The sequence below is a fragment of the Crocodylus siamensis genome, chromosome 3 (assembly GCF_052110815.1).
Source record: "Crocodylus siamensis isolate JL-2025a chromosome 3, ASM5211081v1, whole genome shotgun sequence".
Classification (NCBI taxonomy): Eukaryota; Metazoa; Chordata; order Crocodylia; family Crocodylidae; genus Crocodylus; species Crocodylus siamensis.
The window spans coordinates 163,277,597-163,302,916 of NC_143397.1; the positions used below are offsets into that span (position 1 = coordinate 163,277,597).

At 41.3% G+C, this 25,320-nt stretch overlaps 1 long non-coding RNA gene across 1 annotated transcript in view; it reads right to left on the reverse strand.

The window, feature by feature from the left end:
• LOC149869054 (uncharacterized) overlaps positions 1-9,495 on the reverse strand; it is a 42,096-nt gene extending 32,601 nt beyond the window's left edge. Inside the window, exon 1 of the long non-coding RNA XR_016441070.1 lies at positions 9,413-9,495. This is a non-coding gene — a long non-coding RNA (uncharacterized LOC149869054). The remainder of the gene's footprint in view (positions 1-9,412) is intronic.
• Positions 9,496-25,320: the final 15,825 nt, after the last annotated feature.

Here is a 25,320-nt window from a genome sequence, read left to right on the forward strand (position 1 = left end):
CCAGCTGATCTGGGTAAACAAGTCTGATTGCAAAAATATTTCCACCTCCACAGAGCTCATCTACTGACTTGGGGGGGGGTGTTGAGCACATAAATATGATTGTGGGATCCGAGCTCAAGTGTTTTACCTACTTTACAAATAATGAGGAGATCAAGAGGAAACAAACAAAACACCATCTGGTGGAAAGATTCAAATCATTACCTTTATGTACTTGGGCAAGGATTGTTGTAAATTCTTTGGGGTGGTACCATCTTTTTGTCAAGCATTTGTGCAATGTTTAACACAATGGGGTCCCACTACGTGACTGAAGCTCCTAAGTGCTACTGCTGTACAAATTATAACAAATACTAGTAATGATGGACTCTCCTAATCTGGCAAGAAAAAAAATGTTTAGTGTTTAACTAATTGATGGGGGAAGACTTGTACTCTGTAAAGGCATATAACAATATCTAGGTCCAGAAATATTGCTTTTTAAAAGGTAATAATTACAACTACTAGCAAAACTAGACTATTTTGTGCACAGTACCTAAAGTTCAACTTCACCTATGAGCTGTATGAAAACACTTCTTTTTTGTTAATGTCCTATGACTTAAAAATAACCCAGGGCTGAGAAGGGTTTAGAAGGTAGTGAAGTGTCTAAATACTACATTAGAATTTGTAATGAAGTGGTTTCAGCTAATGAGTGCTTGAGTTATGTTGCTTTCAGATATCCTGAATAATACATCATGAATGAATCATGAAAAACAACTCAACAAATCCAAAGCATAATCCAAGTCATGAAAATAATAGGAAGATACATTCAGTGGTTTTTGTTTGATTTTGTTTAGTAGAGGTTGACAAATGCACTGCACATTGCAGGAAGAAAAATGTTCTAGTTGCTGATATAGTAATGATTATCATTGTAGATGCACTTATAGTACTGAAAAATTGGTTGGAAGCATGAGCCAGAATTAACTAACGTAGATAATTATGCCATAATATCTAACATAGTACCTCATGCTGCATGCCATTGTTTAAAAAGATGAATATTCAAAACCTGAATGTGTTGTAACCTGTTTGAATAACAAAATATTGAACAGCAAACAATGCCGCTTGTTTCTAATATGACAGTGAACAGCACTAAAAAAATGGCAACCAAATGTGATTTCCATCAGTGAGATCCTTTGAACTGGTTGTACTTGATTTACATTTTGGATTTTTTTTTCCACCAAGCAGAGTTCAGTAGAGCTGAATATTATGCTATTGACATAAGTCTTTATCAAAGAAACAGCTCTACTTATTGCATAGATTTAAGAAAAATGCTAAAACATTTAAATTATGTTACTTTTTGAAGCATAGTACTAAACTGCCCTTCTGCATTCCCCGCTTTTCTTCTGAGCAATAATATACTGTATGGTATTCATAGCCATGTACAGACATTGCACTTTTACCAGACTAAATGATCAGAAACTTGTCTATACCTAGAACAGAACAGAAGTTCAGTACATATAGACTAGTTTAAAAATGGTAGAACTCAGTCTAAGATTTGCCCCTTCCCCCTCCCATCCTCTCCCCTGCCCCACTAAAGAGCAAATCTATGTTCTGTTCACTACTGATCTAAACTACACGGCTTACAGAAAATTGTGTAATTTAGATCAATTCCACACTGGAATTGTGTATGTCTGTATCTAGCCATTATGTGATAATTTTATAATCTGAGAGGAAATGATATATATGCTTGAGTACTGTAAATATAAACTTTATATTGAAACATCAGTCAGCATGTATTGGTAATATATCTATTGATTAGAAAAATCTTGAGTGAAAAAGGTTACATTAGCCTTAAATTAGGATGCTCTGAAATTGCTTTGTATCAGCCACTATCAGCTTTTTTCTGTAACGGAGTGTTCTGCAAAGCGTTTAAATTCAAAAGCTATGCCTTGAAGTTCTTAATCAGTTTCTTTCTGTTGCAAAGCATAATTTATAATTCAATCATGTTTACCTAGGAGACTATAGTGAAATGGAAGATTACAATTGAATTGTACAAATCCAATTTGTATTGTACATGAGCCATTTGTATTTGTATAAATACAAATAAGGGAGGAATAGGCTGCAATCGGACCTAGACAGGTTACAGGGGTGGGCAGATGAGAATAGGATGGGATTCAACACCAACAAGTGCAAGGTGATGCACCTCGGGAGGAACAACCGGCACCATACCTACAGGCTGGGGAACTCCCTTCTCATCAGTGCAGAGGCAGAAAAGGATCTTGGAGTCATCATTGACGCCAAGATGAACATGGGCTGGCAGTGTGGGGATGCAGTCAGGAAGGCCAACCGCAACTTGCCATGCATCCACAGATGCATCTGAAGCAGGTCCAAGGAGGTGATCTTCCCCCTCTATGTGGCATTTGTCAGGCCACAGCTGGAGTACTGCATCCAGTTCTGGGTGCCACACTTCAAGAGGGATGTGGACAACATGGAGAGGGTCCAGAGGAGGGCCACTCGCATGATCAGGGGGCAGCAAGGCAGTCCCTACGAGGAGAGGCTACGGGACCTGAATCTGTTCAGCCACCACCAGAGAAGGCTGAGTGCCCTCTTACAAACTAGTCAGAGGGGACCAGCAGGCATTGGGGAAGTCCCTGTTCCCCCAAGCACCACCAGGAGCGACCAGGAATAACAGTCACAAGCTGGCAGAGGGTAGATTTAAGCTAGATATCAGGAGGCGCTACTTCACTGTCAGGGCAGCTAGGATCTGGAACCAACTTCCAAGAGAAGTGGTGCTGGCTCCTACCTTGGGGGTCTTTAAGAGGAGGCTAGATGTACACCTTGCTGGGATCATTTGACCCCAGTACTCTTTTTTGCCACAGCAGGGGGTCAGACTGATGATCTGCTCAGGTCCTTTCCAACCCTAGAAACTATGAAACTATGAAATTTTACCTTTGGAGTCCACAAAACCTGTTTCCAAATGAATCCTTATATTCTCCTGATGTTGTCATGTAGTAAAAAAAGGGAAGAGAAAGAGCAGAAGACTGAGATGGCAAGTTTTGTGTATTGCATGGGGGGGTTTTTTCCCAGGAAGATCACATAAGAAGTAACAGGCCAGTCATCTTTATTGTATGATCAAAAGAATGAATGTTCTTCAGGCATAACAGGAATCATCAACAGGAGACAAATACAACACAAAGTAACCCCATCTACTGGCAGGAGCATACACACATACACACCCCCACACCCACACACACCACTATACATAATAACAGGAACGTACATGGGGTGGTGTGAAGAGACACCAGCTAACTGGGGGATACCTGCTGGAGGGATCGAAAATGAGCAAGCCAGAGAAGCAGCGAAAAAAAAGAGAATGCCACTTCTGAAGAAGCTGCTTGTTTAAGATAGAGCGGCCCAGAAAAGGGTGGGGCAGCATGCCGAGCGAGTAATGGAGAAAAAATAAAAGGAAGGAAGCAAGGCTGCTGGAGTGAAAAGGACCCCTAAGACCAGTCCTGACAGAAGCAAGTAACTCGACTGGGTCTTGTTAAGCCAGGAGTAGACAGAACAGAAGGTTCATCTCCAAAGAGAGGCTCCAAATGGCGCAGGAATGTTGGCTGATGCAACGGTGGGGAAAGAAACCCAGCTACCTTCTAGGTCAAAACAAAATGAGTGTTTGTTGTTTCCTTATTTGTGTGTGGATGTATAGTAAAGTTAATCAGACTCTAGAGAGTTTCATGGGTGAGAGAGCCTGAGGGACAGCTACTCCCTCACCCTTAAAGAAACAGGAATATCCAGAGAGATTTGGTGCAATAAGATCTCCCCTAGAGGCAGGGTGTCCTGTACACACACACACACACACACACACACAAAGAAATTCCTGTTTATTTCAACCATTAAGTTTCAATTACTCTATACTGTGTATTACATGAGAGTGAAGTGAGACAGCTGAAGACTTATGAAGTCAAAAGTTAAGATGTACCTGACCAGCATACAGTAACCACAGTCTGTCTAACTGTGGGTTAGTTATAGGTGTAAAAAATGATTAAAAAAATAGTAAAAATAAAGAAAAGTGATTAACCTAGAAAAACCTATGATTCAATCAATGACTTAAATTTCAGGTGTTGTCTGGAAGAGATTCTAGAGAGCTTGTGACACAGTAAATCCCCACATAGATTGCCATTGTCTGACTGTGGTAGAAAATAAGTAACAACTCCCGACTAATAACATTGAGAAATAATCAAGACATGGCAGGAAAGAGTCAAAATATACTTCAGGGACCCAAACATCACAGAAAGAGGGCTAAAGCTCGAACATAAGCAGAACCACCACAGATAGTGTTACAGGTTGCCTTTAATCCATCATAAAGGAACATTCACCCATGATAAGTACCCTCTAAACCTTTTTAAAATTATGCCAATTCAAGTGAGGGTTATTGTTGATCCATTCCAGGATACCATTAGTCTGGGGAGAGAAAATGCTCTATTTTCATTCCTCCAGCATCCCAAGATGCACCATTCCCAGCCCTCTCCACTCCTTTGCTCCATGGGCAAACTTTCAACCCTCCTGAACTGTACTAGCTTTGAAGGTGATGCTGGCCCCAAACCAACACTCTGTCCCACTCCTAGGGTGTAACCCCAATACACCCTGACCACACTGAACACCCAGGTGCAGCTCACCAGCTTGCTGTTTGCTCTAGCACCCCCATGCAGACAACAATAGCAATCCTGACCTACATTGGAGAAGAGAATGAACCAGAGAATGGAAACCACCCAGAAGACTGCAATGTGGACCTATGCTGACCATGCAGTGAAACTGCTGGGTTTCAACCCTGCCCTAGTATGAATGCTAACCCAGCCTTGCCCCAGAGTAGCATGCAGCAAGCTTTCTGGGTCTCAGCTCAACCTCAGTGTGGGATGCAGCAAACCTTCTGGATCTTAACTTTGCTGAGGAGTGAGAACTAACTAATCCCTCTCCACCCCCTAACCCAATCCCAATTCAGTGAAACACATGCAAGGTTTTGTACTTTATTTTTTATTATTCTCTTCCCCCCCCCACACACACACTCCTTTCTCTTTACTTCTTTTTAAATCTCCCTCTTGTTATTCATGTCAAACAGTTGTTTTTTTTCAAGACTTTTCCCTTCCCACCTGTGGTTATGGCTAGTACCTGCTGTCAGTGTAGTGAAGAAAGCCACAGCCTCCATGGCTTCTCCACCTCTGAGTTATATGGCACCTTCCCCCTTTCTTCCCCAACCCAGAAGACTGATAGTCCTGTCTTCTGTCCATTTCCATGCTCTCCAAGCCCCCTAGTGGTAAGCGGCAGTTGTGTAGGTCTCAGATGGCATTAAGCTTTAACCTGTGACTCCCCTAACGTTATTCTAACATTATGACTGCATAACATTCCACAGATTTAAAATGTTTTAAAGGTAACCTGTAACAGCACCCATTGATCCTGGAAACCTAGGTATAACTTAGGCCTGCTCTTCATGAAGTGTACAAGCATCTGAGAGCAAATTAGACCTTACATAAATTCATACAGATATCATGGTTTATTTCATTTAATAGTATGATTTGTAGAGTTTAATCCAAAGTACATAGCACCAATAAGGGTCCTTCCATTGATTTCACTAAAGTTTGGGTCACTTCAATACTGTGGGCAAAAAAGAGAAAGACATTTTGAAGACTCATTTTCCCATTAGAATGAATTCAGTGAGCCTGAACTATTCTGGATATATACCAGTGTAGATGAAAATAGATTTTGGTCTTACATGTTAATGTACAGAGTAATTTTTATATATTTTGCAATTTACTGTTCCTAAAATACTGATATGTAAAATAAGTCAGTCTTAGCTCAGGATATGTTGGATATGACTCATGTTTAAATTTAATGTAAAAAATATATAAATATTAAATGGAGAGAAGAAAAAAGAAAGGGTACTAGTTTTTCAATATTAGAAACTATGCTTCAAATCCTGACTAAGCTCATACACAGTTGATGTGATTTCTTCCTAGTTGCCTTTTACAAACATTAAAACAACAGTTCAGAATGACTAGTCTTAAGAGGACCCAGAAGTGCAATATTAATGTTCAGATGGTTAGGATGAAGTTATAGTGGGTAGAACTTTGTGGGGAAGATTGTGAAATACTCGCTTCATATGCTCTTACCCACACTCATAAGAATTAAATTCACTCTTCCTTTTTTAAGTGTCTCTTTAAATAACACTTTTCACCCTACTTTTAATGGAAGTATTAAAATGTCCATTTGTGAAAAAGAAGTCTGGTCCTATTTTGCCAAAGCAGCAAGAAGTGAATTTATTTAATATGAATTCTGGTCATGATCACAGCTATTGAGCAAGTTTGAATTTCTACATTTCAAACTATTTTGGTCTTCTCTGAGGCAGATGGAGTTTGCCTTTCACATGCTGCCCTGAGGGTGAAGGTTCAGTAAGGATGAACTATACAATCTGCTACACTATAACACATGACATACTGTTGATCAAAGAAGAACGTGTTAGGTACCAGATGTTGTAAGAAGTAATAACATGTCCCAAGCCTTGCTTTCCCCTAATGTGTGACATGGTAGGACTTAAAAAAACTCATATGATAAGGAAAACATGATTGATTTAGAAAACATGAGTGAATACCATGGAAAGAGTATACTGGTTAGAATATATCATTTTACTTCTTTCTAGCCCCCAAATACTGTGCTGTGGCTTGCTTTTTTTTTTTTTTTTTTTAATAATGCATTGTAATTTCCTTGTTTTTTTAGTTTTCTTCATTATCTTTATCTTTTTCTTTCCTTAGGATGGTTTACTTAGCATTAGTAGCCTGTTTAATTTTATTCCATTTATTTAAATGGCAAGGGCCTGATTCTCCCAGACAGATTATAAGGCCTCCAAGAATTAATTGAATCGCGCAGAGGGAGACTCTCGCTTCAGTTACTTGAAGGGAGTTTTTCCCTATATTTCATAGCGGTTGTTGGATAAGGGCAAACTCTAGCAAATTAAAAGTTTAAACTGTTCTGCTGACAGCTTAGGGTTTTGGGTAGAAAGAAAGAATGGTCTCCTGGTCAAGACACCAAATAGAAAATATCAACTCAAAGTATTTTCATAATATGTTACTAATATGTAATAGCTAATAAGGTCTACCAAGATTAGACCCCACTCATTAAAAATCAAAACTATACTTACTAGCACACCTGCTTAAAAAAATTTCACCAAGCATTTGACTGCTATCAAACTAGGATTGCGTAGAATACAAGTTGTCTTTGTCCTCTCACTTTCTGTTAGATTGTGCTGAAGCAGCGGTGCTCAACCTTTTCAGCCTGCAAACCAGACGAGTGAAACCAGGTCTATCCAGGCTGCATCTGGTCTTGAACCCACCCCTGGGGCTGCATCAGGGCCTGGCTAGGCCATTTCTATGGGGCTGGATTGGGCCCTGATCCCTCCATGCAGGCCTGGCTCCACTGGGACCAATCCAGTTACATGGGGCTTGGAAATTTAGCAGCAGATTACATGAGAGACCTGTAGGCTGGCTAACATGGATCTATGTGCCAGATCTGGTTCACAGGGTAGGGGTTGAGCATCCTGGTGCTAAAGGTTTACTTAGCCACAGTTCTAGGGTGGTTTTAAGTTCTCCTTTGGTTTCTGACAGGACGTACTGGCCAGGAACAGGCATTACATTTTTACCAGTTTAAGTAATCGGAAACCAGTTTATAGCCATAACAGAAAAGAAGTTCAGCACACATAGACTGATCAAAAATAGCAGAATCCTGTCTAAGATTGGCGCCCTCCCACCCTCCCCAAGGATGAATGTGTATTCTGTTTGCTACTGAGCTAAGCTGCACCACTTACAGGAAACTGCATAACTTAAACTGATTCCAGCTCAGGCTTCTTGAATGTCTGTACCTAACCACTGTGACTGAAATAGGAGGGTGTCTTGGACTCCAAGCTGGCATCTGGGTTAGCTTTCCCTGTTGCACACATTCTATTAACAAATCTCAGTTGCAGTTTGAACTGATTCTCACACTTGCTTATCTATTTTTTCACCTGACTCAGTTTCTGCCTACATAACTACTGCCCACAATGACATCCTGATTGCAAACACAAAGTTGTCCCTAGGCTGTAATGATCTACTTTTTCTTGATTTTGTGAACTTCAGTTTTAACTTATGGAACAAATGAACTGTTAGCTTATTCACTAGACTATTTTTAAGGGCAGATGCAGAAACAGAACTAAAGCTGGATTCTCAGCTGTGTGATTATGAGTGTCCTAGAAACAGGAACAGAGGAAATATTCTGGCAATTAATTGTTGCACTGTGCAAAGCAGCTAAATGTCTCCTTTTGCATTGTGATTTGCTCTGGGAAAGGGTTTACTATTCTCAGTACAGCAGCATTTGCTACCCCTTTAGCTATGGGGACATTTGCCTTTCAGTGCTGAGTAATCCATTATCCAGAACTAGTCCAGCTTTGTCTCAATAGGGGCCACTGGTTGCAGACTGCTTCAGAGCCTTTATGCCAGTGGTTCTCAACTTTTTTATACTCAAGGCACTCCTCATTAGACTCAAGGCTCCCCTTGGAAAATTCAGGCTCTTAGTTTTCACAGATTTTTTTGATGATGGGAAAATAATAGAGCAATTTTTTTGTCACAAAGAACTGAGAGAGACCGCAGCAGTCAGAAAGTTTTTAACACTGTGGATTCCTACTTGAAATCTCTGGATTTATCTTGTGAATCATGTTTTCACACCTAGGAGTATTCTAACAACGTGTACCCCATAGCCCTTGCAAGGATCTCCAGGAATCCCATGATGCTGCAACACCCTGGTTGACAATCACCACTTTAAGATGGTCAGATAACTTGTTAATGAGTGTGTCTAAATGGAAACATGGATTTGACTATTGAACAGCTTTGTAATTTCCTTGAAAAGTAATAATGTTCAGAAGCACTCTTGGTTAATGAAAATAAATAGAGTGCGAATAACATTTAAGAAGAGATTTTATATTAAAATAAATTTATTCGTAAACATGTGATTTAAAAATGTAAAGAAAAATACTACTTATTTTTGTAGTATTCACCAGGAAAGGTTTTTGAAACATACCTATTTTGGAACATTGCATATTCATTTGTGATATGTCTTCATATCTTTGTCTGCTTTATACAAGACTACATCAATCTGATCAAATGATGCAGTGTAAACTTCAGTGCTCTAGGAAGACTGCACCTCCAAAACACACCTCCATGAAACAGCTCTGTGAAAGAGTAAACAGCGACGCAGCAAAAAGAGCTGGAGAATGCCGCTTCCGGAGCTATTACCATATTAAGATAGAAGCTCCGGGAAAAGAAAAGAACGAGGAGAAGGGAGTCTCAGAAAGGGAGAAGAAAGAAAGGGCATCTGAAGGAGAAAGTGAGGGAGAAAGAAGATCTCCAGGAGATAAGACACTTACCTCGGGATTTTTCTCACCACTGGAGCGAGCGGAGCTCTGAGAAAGAGGGGAGGATCCCTGAAGAGGCACTGGAGACATGGCCGGCAGCAGCGCTGAAAAGTAAACGAACAAAAAAAAAAGAGAACAGTGAATTGACTCACTCCCACAAGCTTAGTGAGAACAACTGAGTGCTGACCACAAGGATTCAAGGCTTCAGGCATGCACCAGATGAAAGGTACACACTCAGGAGAGCAAAAGTAAAGAGAGAGAAATAACAAGGATTGAAGAGAAAAGCCTGCTCTAAAAAAAAAAAAAAAAAGGAAATAAATGGACAAACCAGAGTTAAAGGGACTTTGTTTATTAACACCAAGTTCAGTCCAACCCAACTGATAAAGGTTAAATAAGGACAGTATGTAGATAGAATTACAAAGTTGATATAATTGTTAAAAAAAAAAAAGGACCACTGCTGTTTAAAGATTATGAAAGTTTGTATAGTGTTGTAAAGAATAAAGATAAAGACAAGTGATAATCTGCATCTGATTGTGAATATATATATCGGCAAGTGTGTGGGAATAATCGAGTGAAGTTTTCCTCTATAATACCGGGATTCCTAATAGAGACACCTAAAGAGCAAAATAAAACAACAAATATATATATAACAACCCTCCCAACAAGTGACATCATAAAGCAGAACATATTATAATAACATCCAAGACATGGCAGGCAGGAAAGTCGGGGTATTTACAGTTCTTTGGGAGATTATAAAAGGATACAGAGAGGCAAGGTCCACCATGACAAGCTCCCTCTCTGCTTCCCTTTTTTTCCAGAGCAGCAATTTATGTTGGCCTCTTCAGCCTTATACTATGACACCCACTACCTTGGCTTAGGTCAGTAGCGATGCATAGAGGGTTGATGGGGATGCATGTGCACCCCCTGAGTGTGCTGGTGCACCCCTTTTCAGGTCACGCTTCCTACTCAGGTGACAGGAGGGGGGGTCAGGTGGGAGCACCGGTGCCCCCCCTGTGAGCACCAGCCAGGAAATGTAAGCTCCAGATGTAGGCCACAGCCACTTCCGGAAGCGCCATGGCTACTTCTAGGAGCACCGTGGCTGCTTTTGGGAGCAGCACAGCTGCTCACTGGTTGGTAAGCTTTTCCACAGAGGGCACCCCCCACCCCCCCATCCAACAAGATTGACTGTGGGGGACCCATTCGCAGTCACTGACTGATCTCGGGGCTGGGGGGAACATGCCCCCCCACAACTAAAGCAGCACCAGTTACCCATGGCTTAGGTGTACTAGTTGCCAGATTGTCAGAGCAGAGCTTATTCCCCTGCTCAATACCTGGCCTGAGGAAGAGGGAAATGAATTTGTTTATGCCATTACACTTGATTTGGAGATTTGAGTAGTGCAAGAAGGGGTGCATGGAGGGCTTTGCCTCCCTTCTGGAGCAAAGTAGGCTACATTATAATATAGTGCATAGCAGTTTTCATTATTTGAAAGAGTTGTAAAAATGATAATTCCTCCTCACTGCAATATTATAAGGGTACTGGATGACTCCTCATTTTCCAGATGGTGAAATTGAACCAAGTATGGTAACTTACTCAGTAACATTTTAGCAAACCAGTTGGATGTTCCAGAATTAGAACTTGCAAATGCTGTCCCATAATTCACACTTAAAATATTTTCAAACATTAACTAAAAAATCATGAATAATGTAAGTAATTTTCCCAGTTACCAACTTGGTCTGAGACCATATATTATTTCACAAGGACTGAAAAATGTTTAATATCTAGCTGAAATCAAACTATGTGAACAAATATCTTAAATATGAAATAACTCATTTAATTGAAGATGTTAATAAAAACCTAATTAAGGTTCTCACATTTGTACTTGGGGTCTAGGCTGAACTCAGTGCCATTCAAATCCCATTAACACTAATGGATGAAAGCCAAACATGTTGAGAATATAAAGCATCTTAAATTTACATTTGATAAGTCATTCAGCCTATGTTAAATACAAAAGTATTATTAAAAACACATTCAGAAGGATTAAACACTATTATTATAATGAATGTTTTTCATAATCAGTTAATATTTATTTAGCTTCCAGTACTGAGTGTCTAATTATTACACAATTATAATTTTATAGTGTCTCAGTAAATCTGCAGCAAATGAAAGCTGTATCCAGAAATGTTGATTTAAAGAATTACGGAAAATGTTATCAATGTACTTGTGTCTGTTTTTAAAAAAGAGGGCAATATACATCTTTGAGGTAGAGATCATTTTATTTAAGACAAACCAGGAAAGATGCCAAACACCAGAAGGGCAGAAGAACATCTTCTCTCAAAGCTAGGCAGACTTTACTTGTCATTTTCATGAAAAAATATGCTTTTTAAAGAGGAATTTTAATGAACAAAAGGTAAGCAACTAATAAAAAAAGATTCAGGAGTACAAGGGACAGAAGGCAGTCTGTGATAAAGACAAAAGAGATGGTCACTTGGGCAGATTGTAGATAGTGGAAAGGCACGTAAGATGATATGGAGCTTGCATTTTAGACAGGTTGACTAGCCCTTTGATGAAAGGTATGAATCTTGATAAAAAAAAAGACACAATGGCTAATAAGGGTATTCAAAAAAATAGAGAGAAATAATCAGGACATGAGAGGACAGTGGTCATAGATTGTAAGAAAAACAGAGACTTAATAGTTTGCCTGCCTCGTGCTTAGATCTATTATTTTCCCCTCCGCTTCCCACACTACCCACAACCAAATCTCACTAACTCGCTAGTTAGAGAGTCCTGGAACTCCTCTGGAATCCCATTTTTGTTCATTCCCTCATTTTCTTTCCCCTGTTGATGCTCCTATATCATTGTCTCTTTAAACTGAGGAGCATTTTATATGGCTCTCATTAAATTCAGCAGCTCATAGGGTATTGACCAAGAGAATAACTTGAGATTTCTGAACTTTTTTTTTAAACTAACTCACTTAGATATTGTGATAAATATGAATTTCTCAGTGTTCTATCCTTTGCAGAATCTGCTGAATACTAATTAATGCTTTGATTAGGCAAAGTAAAAAGGTATTAAATTGTATCTATATTTCTACAGATGTCCACTGGCCTAAACTATGGGAATGGTGGAAGGCCTTTGAAGATTAGGACTGAGATGTGTGGGTGAAAATATCTGAGACTCCAGACTCTTGTACACTAGAACAAGCTAGATCCCAAGTCCAATGAAGTGGAAATCTTTTTACTCATTTCAGTAAGTTGTAAGTCAAACAGTACTAAATAATCAGCAGGGTAAACTACCCAGCAGGGCTGAAGTGCTAGACTTCAGTAAAGTTAACTTCAGTGTGCTCTGGAGTTAGTGAGGCATTAAGGCTCAAAAGCATTGGGGAAATGGGGGTCCAGGAAGGGTGGTCGTTCCTCAAGGGAGCCATCCTACGGGTGCAGAATGAGACAATCCCATTGCACATAAAATGGGGCAAAGATACCAAGAAGCCCTTTTGGCTGAACAGGGAAGCCCAGGAAAGCCTAAGGGCAAAGAAAGAGGTATACAAGCTGTGGAAATGGGATAGCTACCAAGGAGGAGTATACCTCCCTGGCTCGCACTTACAGGAAATCAGTTATGAAGGCCAAAGCAGGATTAGAACTTAGGCTGGCGTCAAAAATTAAGGACAACAAAAAGTCCATCTTCAGGTATATAGGGAGAAAAAGGAAGGTGCAAGGTAGCATAGGACCCCTACAGGACAAACTAGGGCAAGTGGTGACAGAGGGGAGACAAAGCTGAGCTCTTCAATGGGTTTTTTGCATCTGTATTCCTAGACACAGACTAAGACAAATCTCCCAGTTGGATCATAGATAGACACAGGAGGGACACCAGCCCACCAACTGTTAGCACAGACTTAGTGAAGGGGCATTTGGAGGGCTTGGATATGTTCAAATCAGTGGGCCTGGATAAACTTTGTCCAAGGGTGCTGAAAGAATTGGCCAGTGTCATAGAGCCACTGTCATGGCTGTTTGAGCACTTGTGGTGCTCTGGACAGGTCCCAGAGGACTGTAAAAGGCCAATGTGGTCCCTATTTTCAAGGAGGGGAGGAGGAAACTATGGGCCAGTTAGTCTCACCTCTATCCTTGGGGAAACTCTGTAAAAAATCATTGAGGATCACATTTGTGGGAGCCCAGCAGGGGAAATAATGCTGAAAGGAAATCAGCATGGGTTCATTGCAGGTAGATCCTGCCTAACTAACCTTGTTTCTTTTTATGACCAGGTCACAGAATGCTTAGGCACAGAAGTCATGGTAAATGTCAACTATTAGACTTTAGGAAGGCCTTTGATACAGTATCTCATTTTGTAAATAAACTAACAAGCTGTGATGTAGATGATTACATGGTCAGATGGGTCGTAAATTGGCTTAGGAGTTGCACCCAGAGAGTGGTGGTAGACAGGTCAATATCGACCTGGAAAGGTGTGGGCAGTGAAGTCCTAGAAGGCTCGGTCCTTGGACTGGTGCTATTCAATGTCTTCATCAGTGACTGTGACGAGGGCATGGAGGGTACCCTGTCCAAGTTCGCAGCCTATACGAAATTATGGGGCAAATTTAACATACCAGAGGGTAGGAAACAGATCCAGGAAGATCTGGACAGGTTGGAAAAATGGGCAGAATGAAATAGGATGTAGTTCAACAAAGACAAGTGCAAAGTACTGCCCCTGGGCAAAAAGAACCACCAACACACTTACAGACTGGGGGAGGACCTTCTCAGCAGCACAGCAGCAGAAAATATTGTTGGAGTCATAGTTGACTGCAAGATGAACATGATTCATCAATGTGACAAACTGGTCAACAAGGCTAACTGCACTTTATCATGCATTAGCAGATGCATGACAAACATTTTATGCTTCCTCTATATACATCACTGGTTGGGCCTCAGTTGGAGTACTGCGTCCAGTTTTGAGCACCACACTTCAAGAGGGACGTGGAGAAACTTGAGAGGGTTCAGAAGGCCACTCGTATAGTCAGAGGCCTCCAAACAAGGCCCTATGAGGAGAGACTGAGGGACCTAGATCTCTTCAGCCTTCGCAAGAGAAGGCTGAGAGGTGATCTTGTGGCTGCCTATAAATTCATCAGGGGAGGGCAGCAGGGAATAGGAGATGCTCTATTTCCTAGGGCATCCCCTGAAGTAACTAGGAGCAATGGCCACAAATTGATGGAGAGCAGATTTAGGTTGGACATTAAGAAGAACTTCTTCACAGTAAGGGTTGCCAAAATCTGGAATGGGCTTTCAAGGGAGGTGGTGCTCTCCCCTACCCTGGGGGTCTTCAAGAGGAAACTGGACAAGCGCATAGCTGGGATCATCTGACCCCAGAGCTCTTTCCTGCCAGGGCAGGGGGTCAGACTCAATGACCTACTTGTCAAAGAGCAAAGTCTTTGATTTCAGATGCCGATGGCAAAAGGTTAGATGACAAAAGGTCAGAGGCTAACACAACAAACTCTGTGGTTGTAATTTATGCCTCTGTATTAACAGTGCTGCATATACACACCCCTGTCTGTGCCTCATTTCAAATCACTTGAGTTCCCACACTAGAGAGAGGGAAACTGGCCTTGACAGTTCAGCACAAGAGATATCGGTACCCATAGTGACCAGATAAAAATGAAACTACTTTAATGAAGTTGTAAAATTAAATATGCTACGTGCACCTTCCTGTGACCAAACAGAACCAGTACCACCCAAGTAAAAATAACCCCCCTTTTTATGAAACCTGAGCAAACAAAGAAAGCACAAGTGCCAATTCATTAATTATTTATGATTAGTGTATAGTAATTGGTCACCTGCGGAAAGTATAACTTTGAAAGAACTTCCACCCAAAGCAGAGAATGGTGAGCAGAGAACTGTGTATACACTCAAGAAGAACAAATCGTGCATCTCTCCGCCTACGTTATCTTTCTGGCGTATCTCGTCTTACCGGTCAGTTTATCTCTCTGTCTTTGGCGTTATCTTTCTTATCAAGAGCTCTTAGTAATCTGCAGACTGCAACAGCTTATATGAATCGCTTGGAAGCAACTGTTTTACCCACCCTGTAAATGCTGGGTAACATGATCTCTGCATGCTGTAACTAAATCAATCAGCTTCTCTGCCTATGCTGCAAGCCATCAGAAGCATAAGTAAAATAAATCTTTTGTGAAACCATCACGCTGTGTTTAAATCATACTGACTCCTGCTCACTGTTATCACCCACCTGCCCGGTCATAAATCCCCCTCCTCGCGCCAAGCTGGTCATGCCGACCCAGGCTCACAGGTCAAGGGTGCACCGGTGCTAGGGGCGCGACACTACTAAGGTCCTTTCTGACCCTAACATCTATGACTCTACTGTATGCCTGGCTCTGTCCACTCATTGTAAGGAACTTGAAAGATTTATTTTTAAAAGAAGGAGGGAATTTGAGGCAATGCAGAAAAATTAGTCTTAACTTTTAAGCTCTTTGGATTTGTTGGTTAAGTTATTTAAATGTACTTTAATTGGTTATTTCACAGATGCATGAGAGTTTGAAATATAGAATGTTAATCAGAATTTTTCCCTATGTCCCTACATTATATTATAATAAAAGTTCTTTGGTTATATTGGGTAGAAAAATAACCTTTAAAACTTTCTAAATTATTCAAATTCTTTCCTTTTACTTGTTTTATTTATATACAATCCTAGATAGCTTCCCAGAGGAGTTAAAAAGACTCATTTATAATCCAAGAATTATACTGGGATCTCAAGTCATTGAAAGCGATCTTGTTTTCACTTTGACATTTGGGTATTATTTCATCTTCATAATATTCATTTTGATTATTCATTCCTCATAAGTTTATTGAGATTGTTCTGTTCCTTTTTAAAGGAATCCTTATCATTCACCACAACATTGCTGTTTCTTGCTTTCATGGCACTATCTTCCTCTCTGTAGTACTTCAGAACTTCATGGAGGTCCATACATGCTTAACCATAAATTCATCCTGCATTAGATTTTGACTTGATTTCAGATTTCTGTTTTATCAAATTAGACAACACAACTGAATGCTAAATTGAAAAGGGCTCCATTCATTAACAAAATCTGTGCATAATATGAGTGTGTCAAAGAACTTTTGTATGTAAGCCAATGTACTGTACACTTAATTCAAAACAAAAAATAAGTAGTTTTACCGATACATATCATCTTAAAGCAATGGGCATAGAGCAAGGGAAAGATTGACCAGGAGTCCCAAAGCAAGTACTATAAAAAAATAATCTTTTTTAAAAGCAGGTATCCAAATACTTCAGGTTTTTTTAATGCTTAGTTTTACAACTTTGTAGTATGAGATTGTTTGTTCGCTGTCTTAAAAGCTTGCATTTTTTTCACGATTTTACAGTGAAATGTAGTAGAAGGATGCATGATGTTATATCAAACATAGCCAGTAAATGTTACATGGGGAGTAGGGCTGTGTGAAGCTTCAGGTGCTTATTCGATTTGGAGGAGATTCAGCCCAATTCAGCAGCCAAATCTCTGAATCTGAATCAAATCAAGAGACCAATAAAAAGGTCCAAATTGATTCAAAGCTCTCTGAATTGATTCAGAAAAGATTTGAAGAGCTTCAGAGATTTGGGCAGTCCCTGCTCACTGCCACAAGGAGCTGGAGCTGGACTCTGTGCTAGTAAGTAGGGGGTTGGGGAGGGGAGGCTGGAGGAGGAGGGAGGGAGCCATGGGGGGACCCCTTCCATTTCTCATCCCCTGCCTACTCCTCCAGCCTCCATGAGTGCCCCCTGACCTCTGCCTGCTCTCCCATCCCCCTATGGCTGCCCTGACCAGCCTGAGCTCCCAGCTCTTTAAAAAAAAAAAAGCCCACACTCACCGGTTGCTGCCAAGTGAGGAGGGCAATCCCCACTGCCTCCCACTACCCAACGCTGCATGAGAAGCTCTGCTGCCACAAGCCCCCTGACCCCTGCCCACTCTCCCAGCCCCACCTCACCCATGGCTACCCTGCCCGGACCCAGGTCCCAGTTCTTTAAAAAAAAAAAGTCCCCACTCACCAGCTGCTGCAGTGACCTTGTGGGCTTCTGGGGGCTTGTGGCAGAGCCTCCAAATGCAGCATGGGCCAGCAGGCTGCAGAAGGGATCACCTCCCTGCCTGGCAGGATCTGGTGAGTGGGGGCTTTTTTGTTTTTTAAAGCTGGATTTAGGGGCATTGACAAGAATGGGAGAGCAGGCAGGGGTTGAGGCCTGTTCAATTTAGAGATTCGGCCAATTCAGCCAAATCAATTCAGGAGAGTCCAATCACCAAATGGAATTACTGGCCCTGAATCAGCTGAATCTGAATCCGAAGTGAATACTAGCCACTTCACACAGTCCTAATAGGGAAGAGAGGAAAATAAGTTGTGTTAAGGTGACAATAATTTGGATTTTTGGGGAGCACTGGATTTGCAGCTGAATACAAAGGTGTAGGAATAATAGTCCTGAATAGTAGAAAGAGGGGCCTAGCTGCCACTCACCAAGGCAGAAGGTGCCAGTTGCCATGACAACTGATTGGGTCAGCTGACCGCCAGAGGGCAGGGCCTGGCCTTTATAAGCAGAGCAGGCTGAGGCCAGAGGGCAGTTCCCCTGCTGGCAGCCTGAGTGAAGGAGGGAGCTCTGTGTGAGCAAGCTGAGCAGAACATTAGAGAAGCCTGGTGGCTGGAGAGCAGCTGCTTGGCAGTACTGAGTGGAGGAGACCCTGATAAGGCAATACGTGAGAGTGTGAGCCAGGTTTTGCTTGGAACTGATGTTGGAACCCCGGAGGGAGGGGGTTTTCTGTGGTGCGTGGAAGTTGTGTTGGAACCCAGAAGGGGGAGTTTTCTGTTGTGGTTGGAAGTTGTGTTGTAACCCAGGAGAGAGAGATTTTGGTTTTGGGTTATTGTTACAACTGGAGGACCGGGTGAGGCTGTAGGGGTGGAGGAGGCCTCATTAGGAGCTCCCCAGTAAAGTGGGGGTGTTCCTGGCACAACAGGGGGTGCCGCGTTTTGGGGGTGTCCCGACCCCAGCCCAGTGTGGGCAGCTTCGGGAAGAGCTCAGTGTAGGCAGAAGCCCCAGTGGGGCATAGGCCCAAGAGGTGGGTCTGGGGGGCCAGGTGAGGCTAAGGCCGCCTGAGCCCCAATTCAGGGAAGCCTGAGTCGGGCATAGAGGGCCCCAGTGCGGGCGGGCGCGAGAAGCGCAAGCAGGGCCCCAGTGCGGGCGAGCACGAGAGGCGCTAGCAGAGGCCCCAGTGCAGGCGGGGAGCACGAGAAGCGCGGGCAAGGGCCCCAGTGCGGGCGGAGAGCGCGAGAAGCGCGGGCAAGGGCCCCAGTGTGGGCGAGGAAGCACTAGAGGCACAAGCAGAGGCCCCAGTGTGGGCGGGGAGCGCGAGAGGCACAAGTATATTGGAGCAGGCCACGGGAGAGGGCGCGTATATTGGAGCAGGCCCCGGGAGAGGGCGCATATATTGGAGTAGGCTCTGGTACAACAAGGCAGGCACCATGCCAAGGAGGGCAGGAAGGCAGCCTCCCATTAAATATTTACCAACAAGATGTGGCGGGCAAGATAGAGGGTGCATTCAAGACCCGAGTTGGCACGGGTAGGTAGGGCCCCAGGGTAGGTCACGGCATCCCTGGAGGCCGCCCTGCCACAAAAGGCTTTTTCCTGTCTCAGTAGAGCTACTGGTCACAAGGCAGGATGATATATTAAAATAACCTTGCAAATGCTTAGGCAAGTAGTTTTCTAACAATGGGATAGTGTGCAGGATACATGATTCCTTGTGTAAGAAGAACAAGATGCAGCCCACCAACTATCGTCAGGAGATACAGCAGGAGCAAGACCTTGGAGCTGAAGAAGGAGTCAGAAAGAAACAGAAAAACTTGATTGACTGAGAGTACCTGAGTTCATGGCCTTACGCATGTGCTCTTAGAAGAGAGACATGTAAATAAAGGAAATGTATAAGCAATTCCATGCTAATGAAGCAAACAGTAAACAGAGGTGGAGCTTGAGATGGGAAGAGAAATGGCTGGAACCTGAGGAGGGACAAAGGTGGAGTGAATGTTAATATGTATGAACCAAGGTGTATAAAATGTGAAAAAACTAATGTTCAGTGCTGCTCTCCATGTCTATAGACTGAGTGTTTGTGAGGGAGCTCACCCAAAGCTGTCTCCAATTTGAATAAAGCTGTTGCGAGCAATGTGTGCTGGTGTTTGCTCCCTGCTTGCTCTGGCTAATGGGTAATAGGATCCATGAGCCTGTATCATCGTCTCCTTAGTCATTGGGTGTTGCATGGAGTTAGGGTCTAACATGTTGCCTAATACATGGCCATTTATTTACAGTCTCAGGTATGTGCTAAAACTCCTGTATGTACAAAGGAGGTTTTGTCTTGAAGAAAGAAGAGGAATCTAGACCTGATCAACCCCTTACTGAAGTCAGTTAGCAGCCTGCCATTGATCCAGGTCCAGAAGCTGATGTTCAATATATTTTAAAAACACACTAATCAACACCAATCAATCTGGATGCTCATATATTCTTTAGCAATAGATACTAATATGGTGTATCAATCACCATCATCCATGTGAGCTGATAGGGCCAAAATGCCTGAAAAGGTGAGCATTCTTTCACTGGACCACAAAACCTGGAGCAGTGCTTGTTGGGAGGAACAGGTATCCTTCCCATCTGCACAAAGCTGTAGGACCTGGGAGCAAGACTGGGGAACAGGTGATAGATATGGGATAGGAAATACGATACTACCAAAACAATACTATCATGGTGCCCACAGTAAAACAATCACCAATATCTTGAATAAATAATCATCATTTTGCGTATGAAGTGTTTGCATTCAATAAGCCTTTATCTGGTTGCTGGGGCATGGCAGCAAAAGTAGATAAGATTTATTATTAGAGCTGCAGCTGAAGTTGGAAGCAATGAGTTTGAGTCTTGCTATGTTGAAGTCTTTCTCTATGGTGACCTAGCTTTAAATGGATACCTGGGCATTCAGGCTGGCAAGTCAAAGGTGACTTCACATTATTATTTGTGTGCTGCTATCTACAGAATTCAGTGCACCTAAATCCCACTAACACAATAGACCTTTCAGATGGAGACAGCTTGGACCTTTGCTTTTTATTTCCTTCAAAGACTGGATACAATGCAAAATTGTACATCCTGCATTCTTTTTCCATTAGTTAAAAAAAAATAATTTAGATTTTTTTTTGCACCTAGCTAAAGTTTCTGAAGCCTGATATTTGTCCTCTACCTGTAGTTTACCAAAAGCTGATTCTTCAAGCAGGCTTGAGGTTTACTAGATCATTTGTATATTTCCCACCCAATTTTCTATGAACATTTTATGTATGTTTACTTAATGCCTAGGACAACCTGCAATATAAATAATGAGTTTCATCCCTATATATATATTGTAAAATACTAATTTTCAAAATGACCCCCATCTCACACTTTCTATTGATTGGTGCCATGCCCCTGTTCCTTCCTTGACCCTGTATTTCTACAGTCTAACCCTCTGCCTAAACAGACAAGAAACCTTATATGACAATTCTTGTAGGGCACATGTCTAAGGAATTATATGGCAGGGGGGGCTTGTTGCTTGTTACACTTAGGACATGTTTAGTTTAGATCATAGTAAGCAGTACTATAAGATAGAAAGTTTTCTGAGAAATCACATCATAAAGCTTACTAAAAATGCTTAATTAACAAAAAATGCCTTAAGCACTGGAGCCATTAAAGACGGTGTGCTGCTGTGTGCTGAAGGGTCTGGGACCGGGAAACAGCTGATTGTCAGTTCCATCCTCTGCACTGCACTCGAGGGGTTGGGATTGACAATCAGCTGTATTACCTCTGCAGAGCAGTTGGATGTTCAACATGTTAGGTAATATGACCTGGAGATGCTCCTTGCCAGAAAAGTTCAAATTTTGCTACACCATAATGCCAGGCACTTGAATTAGTGTTTTAAGTGCTGTTAACATGCCCTAAATCTAACATGCAACAAGACCCTAGGTATATTCTAAAAGGGCTCAGGAGGTATAATAGGTATACTAGAGCACACAGGTGTCCCTAAGTGCACTGTCTTGTCACACTAGATATTTTTAAAAAGAACATAAGCTATTGCCAGTACATGTAACCAGCCATGCCTTAATATTGTGCATTTCTATTACATATAAAAGAGATTTTTCTAAGACTACCTTAATTTTCTTCATTTTTGCATTCATTCTATGTACAGCATGAGGCAGGCATGCCATGGGAAAAGCAGCATGGTCTCATGTTGTTACAGTCTATACCATAGTACAGACATAGAAAGGATTAGACTAGGCCCACATGAGGTACTAAATAAATGTGCATTAGGCTATACTAATGTGCAGAAGCACAAGTGCATGCTTTTTTAGTGACAAGCACATGCTTTATTTTACTGTGTGTTAGTATATTAGCTTTTTTTTAAAAAAAGAGAGTAGGATACTGTGCATTAAAACATGTGTGTAGATGTGCCCACCATGTATTAGAATACAGACAATGCATGCAGCATAAGTTGGTGGTTCGCAACTTTGGAATGCCTGGCACTGCAAATTAGTACTGTGCCTGCTGCTGCTTTGGTGGCTGCTTGAGTCTGGCTAGAGTGTTTCTGTATTTAGTTATTTTTTTGTCAAAAGTTTTCTGAAGAACTCAAAAGAAAAGGAAAAGGACAATTTTGCAAGGTTTATATCTCAGCAAAAGTTGAATGTAATTTCATGGGACAGTGAACAGGCACACTGCTTAGCAGAGAGTATTCTCTTTGCCAAATACTAATGGTCTGCTACAAAGAATAGAGGTGAGAGAACTTAAAAAAAAATCCTTTGTAGCAGGAAATGTGCGGAGGTGGCTACCTCCTTTGAAAAATGTTTATTGTAACAAAAAGGAAATAACATGGTATAGGTCTCAAGAATAAACTATTTTGAACAAAGACATTATTTTACATGTATACCCTTGCCCTTGCTTGAAAACACATTGTTTTGAATCACGCTATGTCATCGCTCATGATCTATCTCTGTGGATCTGATTTTTGGATTGGGGTTTTAGACTGTTAAAACTGTTTGAGTCATAGAGCTTATTATTTTCACATGTAAAGCATGGCACATATATATGGTTCCATATGCAGACAGAGGAATTATGACCATAAAGCAGAATGTGCAACAGCAAGCCTGAGGCAGTTTAAAAAACAGTTTACAGTTTATTACACTGCATTATATTGTACTATTATTTACAGGTAAGAAAAGTCTATTTTTTTACCTGTGAGACAACTACCTTTATTTAGTCATTGATGTATAATGACCAGCTTTCTCAGTTTCAATGTGTGTCTCTTGCAGACAGATGATGTTGATTGAGTGTTGGAGGCCCTGTTGGAAGAAAGCCAGGGGACTGTTCAACACTGGGGCTGTCAGTTGTGAAGGGACTGGGATTCCATGAGGAGGCTCTTTCTGAGTTTTTCTCAGTCTGCTAATAGGATCATTTGTTTCCCCTGGAGGACCTGGGTACTGACAGGGTGTGCAACATGCTGATCCATTACATCCATTGAAATCAGTTAATTAAGAGGCTATTGCTTGGCTTTGAGGAGTTGCATTTGCTAAATAAAATAATAAATAAATTCTTTATTTATAATTAATACCAAAGCAGCAGCAGGCACAGTACTAATTTGCAGTGCCAGGCATTCCAAAGTTGCGAACCACCAACTTATGCTGCATGCATTGTCTGTATTCTAATACATGGTGGGCACATCTACACACATGTTTTAATGCACAGTATCCTACTCTCTTTTTTTAAAAAAAAGCTAATATACTAACACACAGTAAAATAAAGCATGTGCTTGTCACTAAAAAAGCATGCACTTGTGCTTCTGCACATTAGTATAGCCTAATGCACATTTATTTAGTACCTCATATGGGCCTAGTCTAATCCTTTCTATGTCTGTACTATGGTATAGACTGTAACAACATGAGACCATGCTGCTTTTCCCATGGCATGCCTGCCTCATGCTGTACATAGAATGAATGCAAAAATGAAGAAAATTAAGGTAGCCTTAGAAAAATCTCTTTTATATGTAATAGAAATGCACAATATTAAGGCATGGCTGGTTACATGTACTGGCAATAGCTTATGTTCTTTTTAAAAATATCTAGTGTGACAAGACAGTGCACTTAGGGACACCTGTGTGCTCTAGTATACCTATTATACCTCCTGAGCCCTTTTAGAATATACCTAGGGTCTTGTTGCATGTTAGATTTAGGGCATGTTAACAGCACTTAAAACACTAATTCAAGTGCCTGGCATTATGGTGTAGCAAAATTTGAACTTTTCTGGCAAGGAGCATCTCCAGGTCATATTACCTAACATGTTGAACATCCAACTGCTCTGCAGAGGTAATACAGCTGATTGTCAATCCCAACCCCTCGAGTGCAGTGCAGAGGATGGAACTGACAATCAGCTGTTTCCCGGTCCCAGACCCTTCAGCACACAGCAGCACACCGTCTTTAATGGCTCCAGTGCTTAAGGCATTTTTTGTTAATTAAGCATTTTTAGTAAGCTTTATGATGTGATTTCTCAGAAAACTTTCTATCTTATAGTACTGCTTACTATGATCTAAACTAAACATGTCCTAAGTGTAACAAGCAACAAGCCCCCCCTGCCATATAATTCCTTAGACATGTGCCCTACAAGAATTGTCATATAAGGTTTCTTGTCTGTTTAGGCAGAGGGTTAGACTGTAGAAATACAGGGTCAAGGAAGGAACAGGGGCATGGCACCAATCAATAGAAAGTGTGAGATGGGGGCACCTGGTATGAGTTGGAAAGAGCTAGGCATAGGCACTTAGGAGGTAGGCATGGGGAGAAAGGGGTTCTGACAACTTGGTATACAGAGTATTAAGGCTTAGAGACAAGTGCTTAGGGGTAATAAGGACTATTATGTGTTGAGGCTTTAATGGAAAAGCAAAAAGAACTGGAGGGCAGCCTTTATTGGGAGTGCTGATTTCCCTGTCCCTGCCTGGTGCATAAACCCAACAAGCTGCTTAAATTCATAATATTTGTATTTTGTTGTTTTATAGCAACCAAAGTATTCTCAGGACATATAAGACAATGAAGATAGATTCCCTGCTTTGAAATGCTTAAATTATAAGTATTATGCATGATACAAGTGGAGAGGGTCTACCTGGGAGGAAGAAAGAAACAGTTGCAAGTAGTGCAATGAAGGAGAAGGGTTGTATCAACCAGTTTGCGGTTTAGGCATGTCTGAGACATTTGTTACATATGTTTTTAAATAGGTTTGAAAACAGGAGAGATAGTTAATGTTCTTGGCTCATGTATCATGGGCACTACAGAATCTGTGTGTTTTCTCAAAGGATTTTAATCAAAAAAGTGTGGGAGATTGTGAATAACAACAAGTGTTGCTGCTTTTTGATGCAAGTGTTTGGTAACTGCTATCTTTTAGAAAAAAACTATTTTGTTTAAATCTGCTTTTCAGAATGAAATGTCATTACTAATGGTCTTGCTTTTGAGTGAAACAACTCTTTAATAGTATATTTGCCATGTGCTGCGTTCCCCTATAAATGGTGTTTTGCCCCTTTTATTTTTGGTTATATTACATGCAAGACCACCAACTCTCCATCTACATATCTACAAAATGCTACTGAGCTTGTCAGCTTTATACTACTTGTGTAGGAAACTAAGGAAGGGACTAAATATGAGAACAAATTGGAACATGATAAGCATCAGTGAAGATTTGGCAAGCTACTTACTGAGAAAACATGCCATGGCTGAGAGTAATACAATAAACACAGACACAGAAAAACAGGTTGTTGTAGAAAAGCATGCACGAAAACCCTGAATAAAATTAAAACAGCTCTGCCTTTGTACATGCCAAGAAACTAATTAGAAAAGAAATTGCAGACCAACAG